The following is a 21,886-nucleotide window of genomic DNA, read 5'->3' as shown; positions in this document are numbered from 1 at the left end:
ATGTATCTGATTTTATTCAAAACATCAGGCCCATTTGCAAACCACTATACTAAAGGCTAAAGAAAAATCAAAAACCGTGGTTTGACAAACATACCCAAACTGTTCAAAAAACTAAGTCTTTAGTTAAATCAATCTCTTGCCTCAGTTTAATTAATTCAAAAGAAAATCTTATCGTTCAAACTGATGCCTCTAATATCGAATATGGAGGAATCCTAAAATGTCTAGATAAGACCGAATCAATAATCTGATTTCATTCACGAATTTAAAATGACACACAAAAAAATTACTCAACAGTCAAAAAGTAATTACTTGCAATAGTTCTTTATGTTCAAAAATTTCAAGGTGAATTGATTAATAAAAAATTCATTATCAAAACTGATTCCAGAGCCTCAAAATTTGTGTTAGAAAAATATGTAAAAAAAACCTTGTCACAAAACAAATTTTTGCCAGATGGCAAGTCATACTGTCTTACTTTGATTTTCAAGTTGTGCTTATAAAATGAGAACAAAACCCTTTAGTTACTTATCTATTAAGGGAGTTTCTAACTCCAAAAATTTCTCTCCTTTCTAAAAACTCTCTCTCGAAAGAAAAATGAGTTCGAAAAAGGGAAGTGCTAGAGGAAGAACAAACTCTACCTCTTCAAAGGGCAATCGCCCATCTTCTTCTTCTAATTCTGCACCCTCACCTATGAGTGCAGATCAATATGCAATGGATTTAGGGTTTACAACAGTAACTTAATCCAAATTAAGATCGTCCGGCATACGAATTGGGTCTCCCACGGAGTCATCAACTCCACCTAGGCCTTTGGCCAATCTTATCCGTCCTTCTGGTGGAATCGTTCAAATGAGGCCTCCTACCTCTCCTTCATTCAGTAAGGAGTCTTCTACTCCTCCTACAACTTATTCTCAAGCTGTCACCCCCGATAAACGGTTTGTGCCAAGACTCGAGATCAAATCTTATTTTCAAAAAACCTATCATTGTTTATGATCCTATAATAGAACCCGAATATCAAAGTCTTACTTTAGAAGAGACAGTTTCAAAAACATTTCCAGAGGAATTTAATTTTCTTCCTAAAGACCTCAGAAAAACAAGAAAATTTTATAAGTTTATTCTAGTAAGCACAAAGTCTGTAGAAATAACTCATGTTCCAAACAAAAAAGATTCTTCAAAAATTGCTGATTCAAAATTTAAAATTTTCAAAGCAATTAATTCAACTCATAGGAATCAAGGAATTTTTACAAAAAAAAATCCCTTTCGAAACCTTTCGTTCCTCAATCCTACTCTTACCAAGATTACATCAAAGCTTGGTATAGAGTATTTTGGTTTCCAAATAGAAACCACTCATGGTTTATTTCTTTTTGTCAAAAGGCCTACAAAATTAATTTTCCCTTATGGTTTATTCAATGGTGGAATAATTTTTGTCTTGCAGACAATATTCTACCAACTCCAATTCAAGAATCATATTTTTATTTCTCAAGAACAATTCAAAAGAATTCTTTTCATAATTCAATGAGATTCTTCCTTTACTTTCAAATTCCATGGAGATTTTGGTTTTAAAGTTGAAATTTTGAATGTGGGTTGAAAATTTGAAGGGGTGATTATATGAGAAATTGAGTTGGAGAAATGAAAATTTGAATGTGTGGGTTGAAAATTAGAAAGTTGAAGGAGGAGAAGGTTTAATTGAATATGTGAAGGGGATGGGTTGAGAATTAGAGGGGGGTTGAGGATGAAGTTTTGAAGGGGGATTGAATTGAAATTTTGAAGGGGGTTAATTGGGTGTAGAAAGGGGGTGGGGGACTTTGAATTGAAAATTTGAGGGGTTAGGGTTGAAAATTTGAGGGTGGAGGGGGGCGAGGGTTATTATTGTTTTAAAAATGTTTTAATTTGTTGTTGATTTGCAATTATGGTAGCCTTTAGTTCAAATTTAGTTGTTTATTTCTTAGTAGTTTTGAAATCATTTGTTGTTGATTTGGGACGACTATCCTACAGTTACGGTAGCCTTTTTTATGCCCACTTAGTTTTGGATTTGTTAGTATTTCTAAGGTTTTGAAGATGTGGTAAGATAGCATGTAAAGTAGCGTTATTGGAAGGGGTAGGTAGTATGTAAAGATTGAAGTTGTTTGTGGTTAATTAGGTTGTGGTGGTTATTCTACAGTTATGGTAGCTTCTATAGTTAAAGTTAGCTTTAGTGAAAAGTTTAGGAGATTGTTATTGCTTATTCATTTGAGTAAGTTTAGGGTGTGAGAGGAGGAATATACTTCTAATCAAACATATTTATGTTTTAAAGGCTTTAACGATGGATAAGGGTTGGATGAAACTTAGGAATAAATTTTCCATTGAGTATAGAGAAGGAGTGACCCAGTTTTTAAATGTTGTCAAGTTTCACGTCGATGATTACGGACGAATAAGGCGTCCATGCAAGAGATGTATGAACTCAAGTTGGAACTTATTAGAGGGTGCGGAACGACATCTACTTACTATTGGAATATCTCCCTGCTACACAGAATAGGTGTATCATGGACAGCCATTTAGCTTGAATAAAGGTATAGAAAAATTTGATGAAGGAACTAATAGTAGCCGCTTCATGAATAAGATGATATGTTTGGTATGCTCAATGATTTACAAGCTCTGATTGAACAGGAAGAGGAAGTAGAGAAATGTCGTTTGGAGGATGAAATGTCGAGGAATATTGGTGTAGATATAGAATAAGATACAACAAACATATTTCAGAATTTATTGAATGAAACACGTAATGATTTGTACCCTAGTTGTTCATAATTTTCATCCTTTAATTTTTTGGTTAAGTTAATGCACGTTAAGGTTCTCAACAGTTGGAGTAACAAGTCCTTCAACATGTTGTTAGAACTCTTACGATCAACATTTCAAATGTGTAATAGTATTGTCCCTAGTTCATTTTCTGAAACCAAACGAAAACTTCGTTACTTGGGCTTGGGATTGAGACTATTCATGTGTGAAAATACGATTGTGTATTGTACTGGAAAAAGTTTGTCAATTTGTAATATTGTTCTACATGTGGTGGGGCTCTGTACACGGTTAATCATAATAAAGGAAAAAAAATTATACATAAGGTATTGCACCACTTTTTGTTGGTACCAAGCTTACAGGGTTTGTTTGTCTCGCAGGAAGAGTTCGCTGACAAGAGATGGCTTAGGGATAAATGTGTTGAAGCAGATGATGTCTTGAGACATCCAGCTGATGCAGATGGATAGAAGCACTTTGATTGTGAATTCCTTTATTTTGCTTTTGATCCACGGAGCGTGCGTTTGGGGTTAGCTTCAGGGGGGTTTAATCCATTTGGTCATATGAGTACCCCGTACAGTATGTGGCATGTTATATTAATTCTTTACCACCTTGGAAATGCATGAAAGAGACAAATTTCTTCATGTCATTACTCATACCCGATCCTAGATCTCCTGGTAGAAAAATCGATGTGTATCTCTGACCATTATTTGAGGAACTGAAAGAGTTATGGAATTTTGAGGTGCGTACGTATGATTCTCTTACTGATCAGTTCTTTCAGCTACATATAACCTAGTTGTGGATAATTAATGACTTCCCTGCGTATGGTGACCTATCAGAGTGGATTATGAAGGGATATTAGGCATGTCTCATATGCATGGGTGATAGATCGTTATTCGGGATACGAGGTAGAATATTCTTCATAGGACATCAACGCTATCTTCCAGAGAAGCACGTGTGGCATAGAAGTAGGCTACATGATGAAAAGGTAGAACGTAAAGCTCCTCCAATGGTGATGAATGGCCATAAAATATTGGAACAACTAGATCAATTGGAGTTTAAAGTTATGAGTAAACATCCTTCAGTAAAAGATAAGAAAAGAAAGAGAGCTCTTAATTGGATAAAGGGAAGTATTTTTTTCAAACTTCCTTATTTGTCAAGACTACTATTACATCACAAATTTGATATAATGCATATTGAGAAGAATGTTTGCGATAATTTAGTTGGTACCTTGTTGAATATCAAAGGAAAAACCAAGAATATCATAAATGCTTGGTTAGACCTACAAGATCTAAAGATAAGAAAGGATTTACACCTTATAGAAGTTGGTAACCAATTGGTCAAGCCACACGCGAGTTACACGTTGACTAGCAGAGAGCGAGTTAAGTTTTGCAAGTTCCTGAAATGAATTAAGTTTTCTGATGGATTTTTTTCTAATATTTCATGATGTGTAAATTAAAGAGAGGGAAAACTATCAGGTCTCAAAACGCACAATTGTCATGTTTTATTACATCGACTGCTACCTATTGGTATTCTAGCATTCTTACCAAAAAACGTGTACATCTCTATTACTAAACTATGTAGTTTTTTCGTGACTTGTATGTTAAAACAATAGGAGTAAGTGATTTGGACAGATTGCAAGCAGATATCATAATCATACTTTGTAAGTTGGAAATAACTTTTCTACCTACCTTCTTTAGCGTTATGGTACACCTTCCCATTCACTTACCATATGAAATCAAGGTTGTTATTCTGGTTTCTTACAGTTGGATGTATCCTATTAAAAAAAGAGAAATTGTATTGAGTGGCATAATAAAAATCCAATTTAGCAATATTAGCACTAACATTTTCAATTTTGCAAATATAGCAACTTTTTAATTTTGGTTGATATTTCTTATTTTATTCTTTTTATTATTCCAAAATTTCCCTTCTTTAGGGTTTTCTCTTCCTCTTTCATTTTTCTTTATTGTTCTCCTTCATTTTTCGTTTTCTTCTTCTCTTCTCTATCGTTCTTCTTCACCATTTCTCCAATTCACCTACTTCTCTTCTCCTCGTCTTCTTCTACCTCTTCTCCACTGTTCTTCTCCACCATTCTTCTCTTCTCTCTTCAGTTTCGTTCTTTTAGATTTCTCCCTCTTCGGCGGCTTCTCTTTTTTTTTTTTTATCATCTTCTCCTCGTCTTCTTCTTCTATTCTCATCATTTTTTCTTCAGGGAAAACAAGAATTATGTATGTATTTCTTCCCCTTTTTTTAAGCTCTAATATTATTTCTGTAAATTGTTCATATATTATTTATTAAAATTAGGGCTACGATTAATTCTTCCTCATCTCTTTTATTTGTTTATAATATCTTTTATCGAAAGGAACTTTGTAGATCAGTTTGGTTTTATTTAGTTACATTCGGTTCTGTTTTTTCTTTAATTTGTATCAGTTTTTTATATCAACGGTATGATATACTTATATTATATGTATTAGTTGATTGATATACTTACTACGTGTTTTTTATTTTTCCAAAATTGTTGCAGTTCATTGTAGTTATGGTTAAATTGGCAGTAATTGTTTTTCAAAGTGGTCAATGGGATGAGCAACATTACTACGTGGATTACAAAACAAATTGTGTTTTGGTTGATGGAGCGATATCATCATTTGATTCTTTTGTGAACTTGATTCATACTGAAATTCAGGTTGAGTCATGTATTGAACTTTCAGTTTTAATTTGTTGACTATAGGTGATAATGATGTTCAACATGTTATTAAGATTGTAAACATACAATAACAACTGTATCGACAATACATAAAGTGTATCATGCTTAGTGCATCAGGTGTATTTAATTAATTTAGTGTATCAACAGTATGTATCAACAACATATCAAGTGTTTCAAACTAATAATATGTATCAAAGAAGTTTTGCAAGTGATTAAGTGTATTACATCTATCAAATGTATTAGTAAACAAACAAGTGTTTCAACGATATATAAAGTGTATCATTCTTAGCGCATCAAGTGTATTTAATTGATTAAGTGTATCAATAGTTGAGCAAGTGTATCAACAACATATCAAGTGTTTCAAACTAATAATATGTATCAACGAAGTTTAGCAAGTGATTAAGTGTATAAAATCTATCAAGTATATCAACAAACAATAACAAGTGTATCAACGATATATAACATGTATCAATGATATATAAAGTGTATAATTTTTAGTGCATCAAAGTGTATTTAATTGATTGAGTATATTAACAGTTGAGCAACTGTATCAACAACATATCAAGTGTATCAAACTAATAATATGTATCAATAAAGTTTAACAAGTGATTAAGTGTATTAAATCTATCGAGTGTATCAAGAAACAATAACAAGTGTATCAACGATATATAAAGTGTATCATTCTTAGTGCTTCAAGTGTATTTAATTGATTGAGTGTATCAACAACATATCAAGTGTTTTAAACTAATAATATGTATCGGTGAAGTATTAGGGAGTAAAAAAAAGTGTACAAGCAGTACATTAAATCAGGTGTATCGACGGTATATATTGGTGTATCAACGCTATATATTGGTGTATCAGCCGTATATATTAGTGTATCAATCGTATATATTGGTGTATCAACCGTATATATTGATGTATCAGTAATGACTGAAGGGTAACTTCGTAATTTTGTAATTTTAAAATGCGGGCTAGGCTTCAATTTTGCTATTTTTGCAAATGTAAAAATGATGTGCTATGGGTCTAATTTATGATACTATAATTGTCATATTTGCAAGAGCCCTTAAAAAAAGTCTACAGACTTTGAAACTGTATGTTTGAAACAAAGCACGTCCTGAGTTCTATTGCAAAAGCATATGTGATGAATGAATCGGGCACCTTTTGTTTGCATTATCCAAGTGGTATTGAGACTCGATTGACTAAAGATGAGCGAAATGATGATATCATTCCGATGACAAGGTGATTGGTGACTTCGAAATTTTTAAGCAAAAAGTATGACCATTAAGTGCATCAAGTCTTCGAACACTATCATAGGAAGAGAAACGTCTATTCCATTGGTATATCATCAACAATGTAGATGAAATATCAGAGTACCGCAAGTAAGCATTTCTTATCTTCGTATTTCTTAGGTATACCTGTTCAATATTTGTTATACAACATTTTTATTACACAAATTAAACTCATAATCATCCCCGTCAAAAAATATTTGAGGTTAATACGTCGACAGGCTCAAAACTCTACTATTCGTACAAAAGACATTAACGGGGATTCCTTAAATGGTTCCAAAATCAGGTATATAGCGTGCACGCATTTAATAGTTGACATGTATGCACTAACATATTTGAATGTGAATGTATATAATCATTGTCACATGGATTCCAGGTTATATAATTGCGTGAGACTGAAAAATCTATCTCACGATTTCTTTTCACTTGCGATGGGACCATCACTTGACAGTCGGTATTATAATAGATGTATTGTGGGTGCGATGAGATTTCTCACGTCAAAACATGATTTTGGACACATTACACAAAATAGTGGAGTGATTGTAATCGATGAAAGCAATGCCAGTGGAAGTGATGCAACAATTTCTACGTCGGTGTTTGGCTATTTAAGTGTTGGTGATATGACACTGATGAGAAGAAGTGTTTGGCTATTTAAGTGTCGATGATATGACACTGATGTCAATAAAAGTCAAAGGACACATGTAGAATTAGGCTACAAAGCTATCAACATATCCTGTTTTTGGTTCATCGGGGAACCGATCATTCTTGTGAAACAGATATATCAAGTATTTTACCTAGAAGACACAAAAAATGGTAGTAATTGGAAAGTTGTCCAGGTGGTCTAAAATAACCGTATATGGAACGTTTCCAAAGTACACGATGTTGAAAATGAGCAACTAAATGTACTAGAAATCATAGTCGACCATCGAGTGGATGAACACATTGAGGATAGACTGACATTGATCCTACAATCGTTGAAAAATTGGTTGTTCATCTTGTCACTAACGACTTAATAGACAATAGGGATGAACAATTGTCACATCGAAGCAGAACAAGCGACGACAAACCACATACCCACATATTTAATTAGTTTATATTTTTGACCTGAGTATGTATTCGTATTTTCTTAATGAATGTTTGTTTTCAATGTCCACAAGTACTATGTCGTCATTCTCAAGCGATTTTGAGGAGATAGATATGATGTTCCTCGAGTTTGACAAGGATCTAAATAACACTACGGAAGGGTCATCCTCGGTAGGCGATAATTTAGGTGAGTCTCTTGGTATGTTAACTCATAATTATTATAGCTCGTTTCTCATATTAACTTGTTTTAATTTATTCAGTAAAAACTACTCAACCATCTCCGACTCCTATGAGACATGCGCAGTCTCTACTCCTAGAGTTGGAGCGGTACGTTCACGCCAATGTCTGGATTCCCATGTCCATAGCCCCAAGGCGGAGAAGTCCATTTCGCCACACGTTGTTCAGTTCAGCCAAGCCATTAGCATGTGTGTAAGGAAGACATTTACAGTCCGCTATCTTAGGTGGGGGACATGAGAAGATAATACATCAAGGTCGTCAAGGGCGACCTACAGGTACGTACAATACACAATTTTGTTTTCATTTGAAACATACTTAAGTGAACCAAGCTAATGTGTGGTTTTCTGTAATGTGTAGCATTTTTTCATGCTTGATTTCAACGATCAAGCAATGAATAGGTTTGTTGACCACCAAATGCTCACTAATTTCAAGGAGTTTTAGGGCGACTGTCACAAATACTTCAAAAAGTACAGTGACCCTGAAGAGGTACGTGCCAACCCACCACACATATTGGCACTTTCTCTACTACCACTACATGAGCCGTGCATTTTAGGTGAGCCTTTATATTTTGTAATGGTTATTTCATTCAACCTTTTATATGTATAAGAAATAAACAATTGTTTTCATGCAGGAGCAATCACGGACGAACAAGTCTACTAGACAAAAGCAGTCTTACAATCATGGCAACGGGTCTAAGTCATTTCTACAATGACAACACGACCTCGCTAAGCAACGAGGTGAGTCGATTAACCGTGTGGAGTTATTCAGATAAACAAATATTCAAGCTGGCACGTTCATATCGCAGGTCGTGGAGGATGCGCATGTAAGTTATTCAAGCAATACTTGTATCCTTATTAATTATGTCCTTTTTATTTGTGTCTTACTAACTTAATTTCGAAATTTATTGCAAAATCATATTCTAGAACTCTAGTCCCAATCTACCCTAAAAGGTTCTCAGCCACTCTCTTCGGACGAGATATGTGAGACTGGTTTGGGTAGACGATCGGGCTAATCAAAAGGTCTTGGTTGGGGATCCAAGCCCAAGTCTCGCAAGACAACCAATGCTAGCAATGCCTCGACCTCATGTTTGCAATCCACAGTGGAGCTCCAATTATGGGTCAAGCTTAATGAAGTTAAACAAGCATTTGAAGAACAAAGAAGGACACCAGAGATGTTAGCTTCACAAGTAGAACAAATGCAGAAGCTCATAGAAGAAGTGAGTCGAGCATAGCAAGGACCACGATCCCTTGCGGTACCTATATATGTTTTCATTCTTATGTTATTGAAATTACATTATTCAATGATGATATGCATAAGTACTAAACTTAGGCACTTTTGTATTATTGTAGGTCTCGTCAGTGTAGAATGGCATACGTGGCTTGTTAGCGGACATACATAACGTTTTTTGATTTCTATGTATTCTTTTTTTTTTTTTTGAACATTTACTATTTTTTTAGTCGGTGTATTGCATAAACATATGAACTTGAATTTGATATTTTATATAATTTTTTACTAATTTATTATTTATTTTCTATAATTTAATTTTGCATAAATCCTACTAGAATCGAAAACGAATACTACAATTGAATAAAAAAACATTTCAAGAGAAAAATAAATAAAAAAATGTATATTTAAACAATTTTTTGATGCACCAAAGACATCGAAAATAGGGAATCTCTCCCAACGCACTCCAAAAAACGTCAGGAACATTTCTTTCAACATCGCGTCGTGGATGGTTTGTTTCCAACATTGCGTCGGGATGGTTTGTTTCAAACGTCGCATTAGAGATGGTTTGTTTTCGATGCACCAAAAACATCAAAAATGAAAACGTTGGGGATGGAGTGTTTCTGACACATGAATAACGTCAAAAATGACGACGTCAAAAAACATGCACTTTCGACGCCGTGTTGGTAACGTGTCTAGAATAGGTCTCCCCATGTATTTCTTTTAACTCTCTTTTCGGCTCTCCTTTTGCGGCGAGAAATGAGTTCCCGAGGTATTTTAAACCTTTTCCAACATTTTCATGCGTCGGGAGTAGCCCGACTTGTTGTAGTGTTCTTTTATTCTTGTTCCTGCATTAAGACACTAAAAACACAGTAAAACAGGTTTGGAGACTTATGTACAACCTATTTCCAAATACTTATGAATTTACAATAGAAGTTACGCATTTTGACACTTTTACTATGTGTTTTGGCTTTATTATTCTATCTAAAAGGTTATAATAACTTGTATTTCTACAAGTTATCATTGGTTTTGAGGCATTATAGCCTAGTTAAGGAGGGAAGGCAGAGTTACTCTATAGTCTTATATGACATGCTAGCCATGGCATCTCATCACGTGTTTAAAGAGTCAATTGGTAAAGTTGTCGCTCCTTAACACCAAAACCTCAACTAAGAAAGGAAAAGAGACATAAGAATTTCAAGGAGGTGAGGTAGGGAAAGGAAACCTTAAAGATTGCCTTTCTAACTCGAGGTGGTTGGGTGAACGAGGTAAAGAAGAAAAAAAAGAAGCCTCATACCTTTAATCATCTGTCCTAACAAAGTAAATGAAGTAGTGAAGGAGAGAAAGGATGATCTAGGGGGATGTCCTTGAGATCGATGGTGGACAACAGAGGGAAAAAAGGCAGGATCACAAGCTTAACCACCACAGCGCGAAAGGCTGCAACTTGGTGGAAAAAGAAGGATGTCAGGATATTAGAGTTGGCTTATTTTACGTAAAAGTTGAGTTATAAATTGTAAATCCTTACTTCGGTAAGCACTAAGTTAATAAAGAGAATGAGTTTTAAGTTATTTTTTTGTGTTATTTCTTAAGTGTTCTGTTACAAAAGATGTGAAGGTCTCTTAGGCTCATAAGAAAGAGCTTCACCAAAAGACGAAAGGAAGAGTTGTTTCCCTCACTAAGTGTTTGGCACGCTATCTCACGTGAGGTGTACGTCGAATATCTAGACAGCACGTCCTCCAAATTGTTGCATGGAGTGGCACTTGGAGTAGGGCGTAACACGATGAATTTCGGCCAACTACTATTTCGACGGGCATTTATACGTCGGGAGATCTTTTCTCAACGCTTTTTGATATATCTCCCGTTAATTTGTGCGTTGGAAGATCCCTCATTTCTTGTAGTGATATTAGAAAGGAGATCTATGGAATTCGTCAAGCTGTTGGAGAATCTTTATTTAAGTATTAGGAGATATACAAGGAGTTGTATGTATAGCATGTAGAAGCTAGGCGAGAAAAGTCAAATTGCATTTTGAGTTTGTATATAGTCTCTTTTGAAGGAAACTTTTACTAAGTGTTAAATGTATTTTGTTATTGAAAATCAATGAAGTCTTGTTATTTCAATTAAAATTCTCATTTCATATTAAATTGGTTGTATTTATTCCTCTTACTAACTGTTCTGCATAAGACCTCGTAGAGTTGTTCACGTAGAATGTCTAGGCAGTCCCATTTCCACTTGGTCGCACAGAGTGACATTTAAGATTGGGCATGACAATAAGGCTAGAGTTGAGAACCAATTAGATAAAAAAATTAAGAACTTAAGATCAAATCGAGGTAGTGAGTATATGGACTTGAGATTCTAGGACTATTTGATAGAACATGGAATCCAGTGTCAACTTAGTACACCTAATAGACCTCTGTGTAATAGTTTATTGAAAAGAAAAACTGAACCTTGCTTGACATGGTTTGCTCAATGATGAGTTTGTTGGGTTTTATGTCCTAAAACTCGTAGATAGTAAATATAATCAATTGACTGCCATTAATAAAGTGTTTTATTTTTATAATTTCAATAAGTGTTATTGATTATATTATTAGTTTTGTCTTAATAACCTAAATCCAATAAACTAACATCCTAAGCTGTTTGATGAGTCTTGAACAGTATGTAGAGACATACGGGGATCAATGTTCAAGATCAGCTTAAAGGGTCTATAGTATAGGGTTAAGGTTGGGTACCTTATCCTGTTAACACTATGGATACGGCTCACTTTGTATTTGATACAAACACATTGATCCAATATGTTCATGTATGCGACATGCGAGTGAGGGTATCCTATGCAATGAGTTTGCATAAGACTGGACCACGAAATAGTAATCACTAGATGTAACTCCGTTAACTAGTTAGATTTCTATTTCATTAGGATGACCTAGGTGACTTAGTCTTAATCCTGAATGTATTATGAACTCCTGTTTGCGAGGGATTGTCCTTTGATTTTTACGGGTGAGAGTGGCCAAATTGCCGACTCAATATGCTTATCATTTTGGGGACAAGACCGAGTAGGGAGCTGGGAACATAATCACACAAGATGAAATTCACTCCTTCCCACCTTTAGGGTAACTAGATAAGTGTTCCCTTAAATGGTGTCTCCGAGACTTGAACAAAAGGCCCTATCCTCTCTATGGCACGTGATGAGTTTTTGTTTAGTGGTTGGACCATAAACAGGTTGTTCATTAGAGGAGCACTGGTATTTAAGGACTAGAGGTAACCTAGGGATAAAACGGTAATTTGACCCAGCTGGTGTTACGAACACTTGTGAAGGACTAACTTACTGGTATTGGTCTATACCTGTGGACACAGAAATATATCTACAGTGAGAAGAGTTTAGCTGTGAGTGTTTAGTGGAGTGTACACACCGTTAACGAATATTGATTAATGTAGTTAATGAGTTCAACTAATTAATCTCAAATCGTTGTAGCTTCTGATCTGTAGGTCCATTAGGTCTTCTTCCTAGCTCATAAAGAGTAATGAGATTTATTTATATTGGTTGTAATTTGAAATGTTCAAATTTACTTTGGGAATTAATATAATGTATATTGATACATTATAATATAAAGTTTATTAGACTTTATTATATAAATTTAATTTTGGATATGATTCAAAATTAAATTAGGAGAGAACAAAATATTTGAATAATTTCAAATATTAGTTTAATTTGAATTAGATTCATATTAAAACTATAAGTTAAAATTTAATGTGTATATGATACATATTAAAACTATAGGTTATGAGAGAAATTTATATTTGAATATGATTCAAATTATGGATTAAATTAAATATAAGATATTTAATTTAGAAATTAATTAGTTGAAGAATTAATTAATAGTTTAGTTTAATTTGATTTAATTAAATTAATTAAATTAAAACTATAGGTTATGCGAGAGATATTCATTTAGATATGATTTAAATGAAAATATTAATTAAATATGATTTAATTAATTATTAAATTAATTCATTATTTAATATATATATATATATATATATATATATATATATTAATTTAATAATTATTATTAAGTTAATAGGGAACGTGGGTGGTTTTCCCACGTTCCCATTTATTATCTCCAACTTCCCACTTCTTCCGTCCGAAGAAGTGGAAATACTTTGCGTAACAATCAAAGGGATGAGTTCTGCGAAGAAGATTGCTCTCTCATTTTCTCTCACATCAAATTTTCTCTCTCAAAAAAGTTCCCTTATTCCAATTTTGGTTCCCACAAACCATCTCAATCAGAGAATAGGAAGGTTTCCAAGTGGTGGTGCCCCAAAATTTGGTGATTGGTAGATTCAGATTCGTCAACGAGCGTAAGTTTTCTTTTTCTTCTCTGTATTTTTCTTCAAAGCATGTTTAACCATAAAAATTGTTTTTCTATTTTTTGCCAATGTATTGGTATTTTTAAGTTTCCAATTAAAATTGAGTTTCTGTAATTCTTCCGCTGTAAAGGGTTTTCATCCCTGCAGAGTTTTGCACAGTTGCCTAATTCTTTTTTAAGACATGCGTTAGAAACCGTTGTCTATATTTTAACTAACATACCCTCTAAAAAGTGTTTTTGAAACACCCAATGAGTTATGAAAATTTAAGTCACTTTAGAATCTGGGGTTGTCCAACACGTGTACGATGCAAAATCCTAAGAAACTAGAACATCGTTCAAAATTATGCATATTTGTAGGCTATCCAAAAGAAACAAAAGGTGGTTTATTTTACGATCCTTAAGAGAATAAAGTGTTTATATCGACAAATGCTACATTTCTTGAGGAATATCACATTAAATATCATCAACCACGGTAAACTAATATTATGAGAGATTTCTAAAGAAGCTACAAATAAATCAACAAAAGTTGTTAATAAAGCTAGTACTTCTACTAAGGTAGTTAAGGGAGCTAGCATTTTTTATTGGTCACATCCTTCTCAAGAATTGAGAGTGCCTCGACGTAGTGGGAGGGTTATTCATTAGCATAATTGTTACTTGGATTTAACCAAAACAAAGTTGTTCATAGAAATCAGTGGATCAAATCCATGAATTTTGAAATGGATGATGTTGATAGAAATCAAGCAATGAATGACGTTGAGGATCCATTGACTAATAAATAGGCAATGAATGATGTTTATAGAAATCAGTGGATCAAGCCATGAACCTCGAAATTAAGTCAATGTACTTCAATTCTGCCTAGAAACTTGTAGATCAACCAAATTAGGAAAAGCCTATTGGTTTGAAGTAGATCTACAAGAGAAAATGAGACGCAATTAAGAAGGTACGGACCTTTAAAGCTAGACTTATAACAAAGAGTTTTGCCCAACGAGATGGGATAGATTATAAAGAGACATTCTCTTTTGTTTCTACCTTAAAGTCTATTGAAAACTTGTAGAAATACAAGTTAGAGTCCTCTTTACTCAAGATAAATAAAGAAAAATATTAGGAAATGCATAAAATATACTTAGAAATTGTGTAATTTTTCTATTCTGTGTTTACAACATGTTGATTCTTGGATCTTACTACCTCTGGGTATTTTTCATTACAAGATTTTACTAAAAATATGAACATTTAAACCACAAAAAAATGTGAAGGACTATTAACGCATAATTAGAAATGATATTTTGAAGAGATGCTAAGGAAGGAAATAACTCGCGCCTAGCAAGGACTTTAAAGGCATTCAGAGTACTCTAAGGTCGTTGAGATTGTATGTGTTACATGATTTTTGGATCAGGGTTGAGACCCACAAACTGTAAAAATAGCTACCAAAGAACACGGTATTTACATGTTGGGCGGGAGTGCCTATAAATTCCTCTAATAAAGAACATGAGGACATAAAAATTCAGAGGAGAAAAATGCTGCCCAAATTGCCACAGAAGTCCATTTTTCAATCTTCCCCCAAGTCCAGAGCTTTGCAGATATTGATCAATCCTTACAATCAAGAAATTAGGATCCGTAGTTATAATTCCTTGTATTGATTACATTTACATTTCATTGTTCACACTGGTTCTAATTGATACGTGATATTATAATAGATTCACTCATCAATATGATCAATTCATTTCCCACTTCATCTATGCCTTCCATCTTTATTAGTTGCATGAGTAGCTAAATTTCTATAGGGATCAAGGGTAGATTCAATCCATAAGAATTAACAAAAATGTACATAGTTTGTTTGGCCTATGCGGCAACACCACACTTAAATGAATCGAAAGTTTAATTTAGGAAAGGATAGTTAACTGCTCAAAAGAGTAAGTAACGAAGACCCAATCAAAAGAATATACGCTTTAATTTAGAAATAAGAGTGGCCTATTGCATTTCCAAGGTCATTTACATCTAGAAATAGAGTATTGTTGTGGTAATTCTTGACCCCTTAATAAAAATTCTATTCTCAATCCATAGCATACATATATTCATTATTTGGATAATTTTGTACAAAAAAAACAAAAGAAAACTATGCTACCAACCCAACTGAATAAAAATCACCTAAAATAAAATCCCAACGTAGAACAAAACATTTGAAGTTCGGAGGTAATTTGGTAAATGTTCAAAAGATTTGAATAATTCTTCGTGTGAGAGAACACCCAGGTCACGAGTTTAAACCCCAGGCGCGCAGTATTATTTTCTGGATATTTCAAAGCTGAAAACGCAGTCGTTTTGACCCAGAGCGCGCGCCAATCCCACGTCACGAGTTCGACTCTCGCTCAACGCAAATTTAATTCCAACTATTTCGAACTTTAGCAAACGCACGTTCTTCCCTCCTCTGCCGATCATCTGACGCCACGTGTCGGCATCTCCTCACGCACGTCTTCAACGTCCTGGTTTGGAATATTGGCGGTCGAAAGTTATCTTTTTCCTAGGGTTTTTTTTTTTTTTTTTTCAATGGCAATCTTGTAAATAATTATCCAAATTTTGGTCAAAAATGGGCGTGCACGAGCCTGAAGTGGGGAGTTCAAACCTTGTGAGAGGTTATTTAATTTATTTTCTACGTAAACCCTAATTCCCCCTAATTTCTCAGGAATCCACCATCATTTCTCCAATTCAACCAAAAATTACACCAAAAACTCTCTCCAATTCATCTTGTCCAGAATTTTTCCTCTCTTTTCACCCAAATAATTTTGAATTGTTCTTGATTTCTCATGGAGGGGTAAACTTCAATTGAGGTAAGAGATTAGGGTTGGGAATTTCTTTCGAGGGATCATCTTTTTTTACAAGAATCCAATGTAATTTTCTTTCTTTCTTCCATAATTAGTATCTTGATATGTTGATTAATTCTTAATTTCAATTTTCTTGATATTAATTCTTGATCAATTTTTTTGTATGTGATGTACAAATCTCAAAAAAATAAAGAATTAATTTCTTTCCTAATTCTTGATTCAAATCTTGATTGGGGTTGCTTCATTTACTTGATTTCTCTACGACTTGTACTCAATGGCCAAATAATTCTCTTGAATGAAAATTGTGATCTAATCCATAAGCATGCAACATGACTCAATTTTTGTGAAATCAAATATATCTTGTTAATTGATTTTCATTCCAAATTCTAAGCATCAATTACTTGGCATAATAATTAGCCAAACTATTCTTTTGTCAAATTTCTTGAATAGAACTTCTTGCCCTAATTTCTTTTCAAACAATTAATGCATAATTGAAGCAATTTCCCCTATGCATTACTTTTTTATTCTTGATTTGTAAAGCAATCTAATTTTGATTTAAGCAATTCTCAAAATTAACTTGATTAAGGACATTCTAATTTTCTCAATCTTTATTTGAATCTAGATTAATTTGGTTGCAATTTTCATTTTTTCTATGATAAAGAATTCCCTAAATTCTCAATCCTCTTACCTCTCCTTAATAAATTGAGTGAAACTTTTCATAATCTTGACTTTGAATTGGAAATCTTAAACAAATTCTCTTTCCTCTTTCTTACACAAATTTTTTAATTTCCTTGCAATTTCTCTTAATGCTTTCTTGAATGTTTCTAACCATTTCTTTCAAATGAGTTTCTAGATCGATTCTTCTCTTCCGTTCCCTTGGGTTTGATATCCCAACTTGTCGATACACTACCATATATGCAAGGGTTTTACAAATTAACAATGGTAAATTTTGGTAAGCATCCTACCCTCAGCAACTTTCATTTTATTTTTGAACCTATTATTGCTTGATTCTAACGACCTTACCAACACATTTCTTTCACTCATATTATCTTTGCCACTGTCAAGTATTTATGGCATGTTGGTACCAAAAGGATGCCTACCTTGATTAGTACATGAACGCATAAGTGACATCTAAGTTCATTAACATATTTGAAAAAACTTCTTGGCCCTGCTCTACCGCATACCACTCGGGCAGTAAAATTTAGGATAATTATCATACATCTCATATCTCTAAGCACTATTTCTTTGACAAGGAAGTAACATTTAGGTTCATAGTCAATAATAAATTTTTCATGTGCTTGACCCTAGACTCTCTAGGACCTATTCTAATTTGCACTTGGATTAGATTAAAAAAGCTTGTAACTCATATCCATCATCAACGCATACATTTCATCACATAATCACAGTAACTCAACGCAATCATTTACATACACCTGCACCACGACATTTATATGAATACTTTTATTCATTGCTACATTTTATAATAATGAAATATGGCAGAGGGACGTTGGTGGTTTTCGAATTTAGGTTTTTAGAGTTAGTGCTCTAATTTTATTTATAGTCTTATTACATAGGTTTGTGCGATTGAGATATGTAAGTTGAATTCATATCACAAACCTCTCTACGCGGCCAGTCATGGTCACTACATACAAGATGCTCACTATGTGTCCGATACTCGTGTAAATACTAAATCACTAAATCCTCGTTGAGTACACGTTTTCCTATCACTTGTCCAAGTGTAAGTGAAACAATAGCTTTTCTAGGTAATCCAGGGTCGAACATAGGGAATTGATAACAAATCTTAGTTATAGAGCATACTTCTTCATCTAGGCGGTATAAATTATCTATCTATTACAATATAAAGTAAATGAGTCTAAGCACAAAACCTAATGTCCACACTAGAGATTCTGTAAAAGGTGATAAAAGGGGAGGTAGGATGGACAATAAACTAACTTGCAGTTAAGAAAAAGTGAAAGAATGTCAACGCATTATTCGGTGATGAAGTTATGCGTAGACCCTTGATGCGACAGAAATTACTTGACTAACTTCTAATTAGGACGAGCACCTCTCAGTGCTTTGAATGCCACACTTGCTCGCCTCTCAGGATACAAATTATGAAGCTTAGTTAAGCAATATCTATCTAGAAGTGGTTACTTGCAAAACTTATATTACCTTACTTTTAAGGATCGCAACCTCTCAGCATCATATCACCCACACTTGTTCTTCTTTCAGGACATAAATGATGGAGGTTAAGTCGCCAAGGTGAAGTTTGTCTTCAAAATCCCTCTTGTGTTTGTTAGCTATGTCCTTGCTACTTGCTCTCACGAGTAGTTGGCGATAGACACTGGCCAAGCGATGGAATGTAGCTTAACTAACGCGATAAACCTTATAAACTAGACTTCTTATCACAAGCCTAAGCTACTTATAACATTTTGATAGAGGAACAATACAAGAATGATGGATTGAAAAAGGATAAATATGCAATGTATTGAAGAATGTAGGTCTTCGGTCACTGTATAATATGAACATAATACATTACAAAGAAATACAAAACTGGAAAGCAAGGAAGGAGGAAACATTACAAGTTAAGTGAAAGAAACTGGTAGACTTCTTCTCTAATCTCCCTACATTCTCGCTTACAGGATTAACTAGAGAAGAAAATCGAGACTTTTACAGAAGGTGAAAAAGCTAGTCTTTTCCACAGGCTCTAATGGAGCTCTCTAAGTTCTGGCCCATTCAAGTCAGCGTGGGTTGATCTATTCAAACGTTAGGCCCCCATGCCTCTCTTTTTCTTGATGTAGAATGAGGGTTTATATAGGCTATTTAGGACTTGAAACGTCTATTCTTTTTATTCATGTCAGCGTCAAATGGAGTTTTGTCATCATTAGTCTGATTTAGTCGACACCGATTGTCAGTACGTCGGCAGCCTTGTCAAGTCACATCAACTCCATCTACTATTCCTGTCTACTAGTGAATCTTCTTCACATGCTAATGTGGTTTCTCGCCTAGAGATATTTAGTTCCCAGGAAAAATTCTTATCGCATAACACACGCTCCTCTGCAATTCACTTTCTTTCTCTTTTCTTCATAATTTTGCAATAATATACTAAAAAAGACAATCAAACAGGTATGGAGACTTATGTAACTTACATTCTTCTATCTTGATGAATTCGCAATAGAAACTACATATTTTGACATATTATTGTGTGTTTTAATTTCATTGTTCTACCTAAAAGACCATAATAACTTGTATTTCTACAACTTATCAAATGTCAAGACTACTTTTTTTATTGGCCATCTTGACGAAAGTATTTACCTGTCTTAACCAAAAGGATTTATTTAACAAGGTCAAGAACAAAAAGTTTGTAAGTTAAAAAAAAATCCATTTATGGATTGAAGCAAGCTTGTATACAGAGTTAGGAATCTTATCCTTACAAAATACACTGATTTTGATTTCCAATATAATAAAGGTTCAAAAAAATCTACGTCAGGATTACTGTTCACATCGAATCAAGGTGTAATAGCCTAAAAAGGCATCAAATAAAGTTGCATCGTTGACTCCACCATGGAAAATGAATATGTAGCTGCAAATGAACCAGTATGACATAGGAAATTCTTCTCAGATGTAGACATTGTTCCAAATATGCATATGTTGTTACTATTTATTGTGTTAAAAGTAATGCAATTACAAATTCAAAATAAGCCAAAAGCCATAAACATGGAAACCATATTAAGTGAAAATATCATTTCATTCAACAGATAGTACATCAAGGAGATGTGATAGTCACTCAAATAGCCTTGACTGGTAATCCTGCTGATACATTTGCAATGATCCTCATGACTAAAATGTTTGAGGGTCACCTAGAGAATTTAGGACTACGAGCTTTGTAAACTAAACAAGTGGGAGAAATATTGGGTGTGTATCTAATGTATGTCTTAGTTTATTGTATTCATAATTTCTCACTTAAACTTAACATTTGTATATAACACCACCGGGGTTTTAGTCAAAGTGGAAGTACGTTGGGTTTTATTTCCTAAAACTCGTTGTTTGCAAATGTTAAACATTTTTTGTTATTCAATAAAGTTGTTATTAAGACATTGTTCAATAAAGAGTTATTGAATATGATATCCACTTTATAATTCTAAATCTAATAAACTAAGTTTCCTTGAGTATAGTATGAACACTTGAACTTTATGTAGGGACATAAAAGTGGATCAAGTTTGAGTTTATAGTCTAAATGGATTATAGTATAAGAGTAAGGTCGGGCAACTTATTTTGGGAACACTATAAATGTGACCCACTTTATATTTCATACAAACAATGGGATTTTGAATCGTTCATGTAGAGAAATGCTAGGGGGCATCATATACAATGAGATTATATAAGATCGGGCCATGAAATCAGCTACTTTTACTTTAGAACATCGTTTACTATTAAATCTAACTATTTCAAATATGATGACTTATGTAACTTAATCTTAATATTGAGCTAACTATGAACTCATGTTTCTTCAAAAGTACCCATAGATATGCATAAGTCAAAGCAACTCAACAGCACTGGATCAACGAGCCTTCCATTTCAGGGGTAAGACCAAATAGATAGTTGGGGACATATGGATAGTAGAGAGATCGTTTCCTTAAGTGTTGGCTTCAGGTCTTAAACAATGGGCTCTGACCTTTTGTTGGCACGAGAGGGATTCGGTTTAATGGTTGGACTATAAACCAATTTTTCATTAGATGATCAGGTGATATTAAGGAACAAGATGTAACTTTAGTAAAATGGTATTTTTACTTAGTTGTAATTGCAAACAACCTATGAAGGATTTACTTACTAATGATGCTTATATCAAGTGGCCATAAATAAATCTACAATAAGAAGAGTGCAGCTATGAGCTATAGTGGACAATCCCGTTGTTTAATGAATGTTGGTTTGGTAGGTTAAAAGAGCTTAGCCAGCTATTCTCATGATTTGTAGGCCTATTAGGTCCTCTTACTAGCTCGCAAGAATTTTAAACTTTTGTTATTGAGAAGTTTGAATTGTTTGAATTAAGATCAGATAATAAGTTGTTAATTATATTCAACATAGTAATGAAAGAAATAATATTTAAATAAGATTTAAATATTAAAAAAAATTGAATAAGGATTCGAAATAAGTCTATTTGATCAATTGGGCTTAGTGGATATCAATTTAGTTTGATTGTTTAATTAATTATTTAAATTAAAATCATTTTTTAATTTATTTGATTTAAATAAAAGAATGTCAAAATTGGAATTTGGAAAATTTTCAAAAAGTCAAAATGTTTGACTTTTGGCCAAATATGAACCAAAGTCAACAAAAGCTCAAATAGTTTACCTTTGACTCATTATGTGAAAAATTCTATAGACCACTTTTAGTGGGATTACATGACTAACCGTGGACTTA

This window comes from Cucumis melo, chromosome 3, assembly GCF_025177605.1.
Source record: "Cucumis melo cultivar AY chromosome 3, USDA_Cmelo_AY_1.0, whole genome shotgun sequence".
In the NCBI taxonomy this organism is placed as follows: Eukaryota; Viridiplantae; Streptophyta; class Magnoliopsida; order Cucurbitales; family Cucurbitaceae; genus Cucumis; species Cucumis melo.
This window is presented reverse-complemented; position numbering follows the sequence as displayed.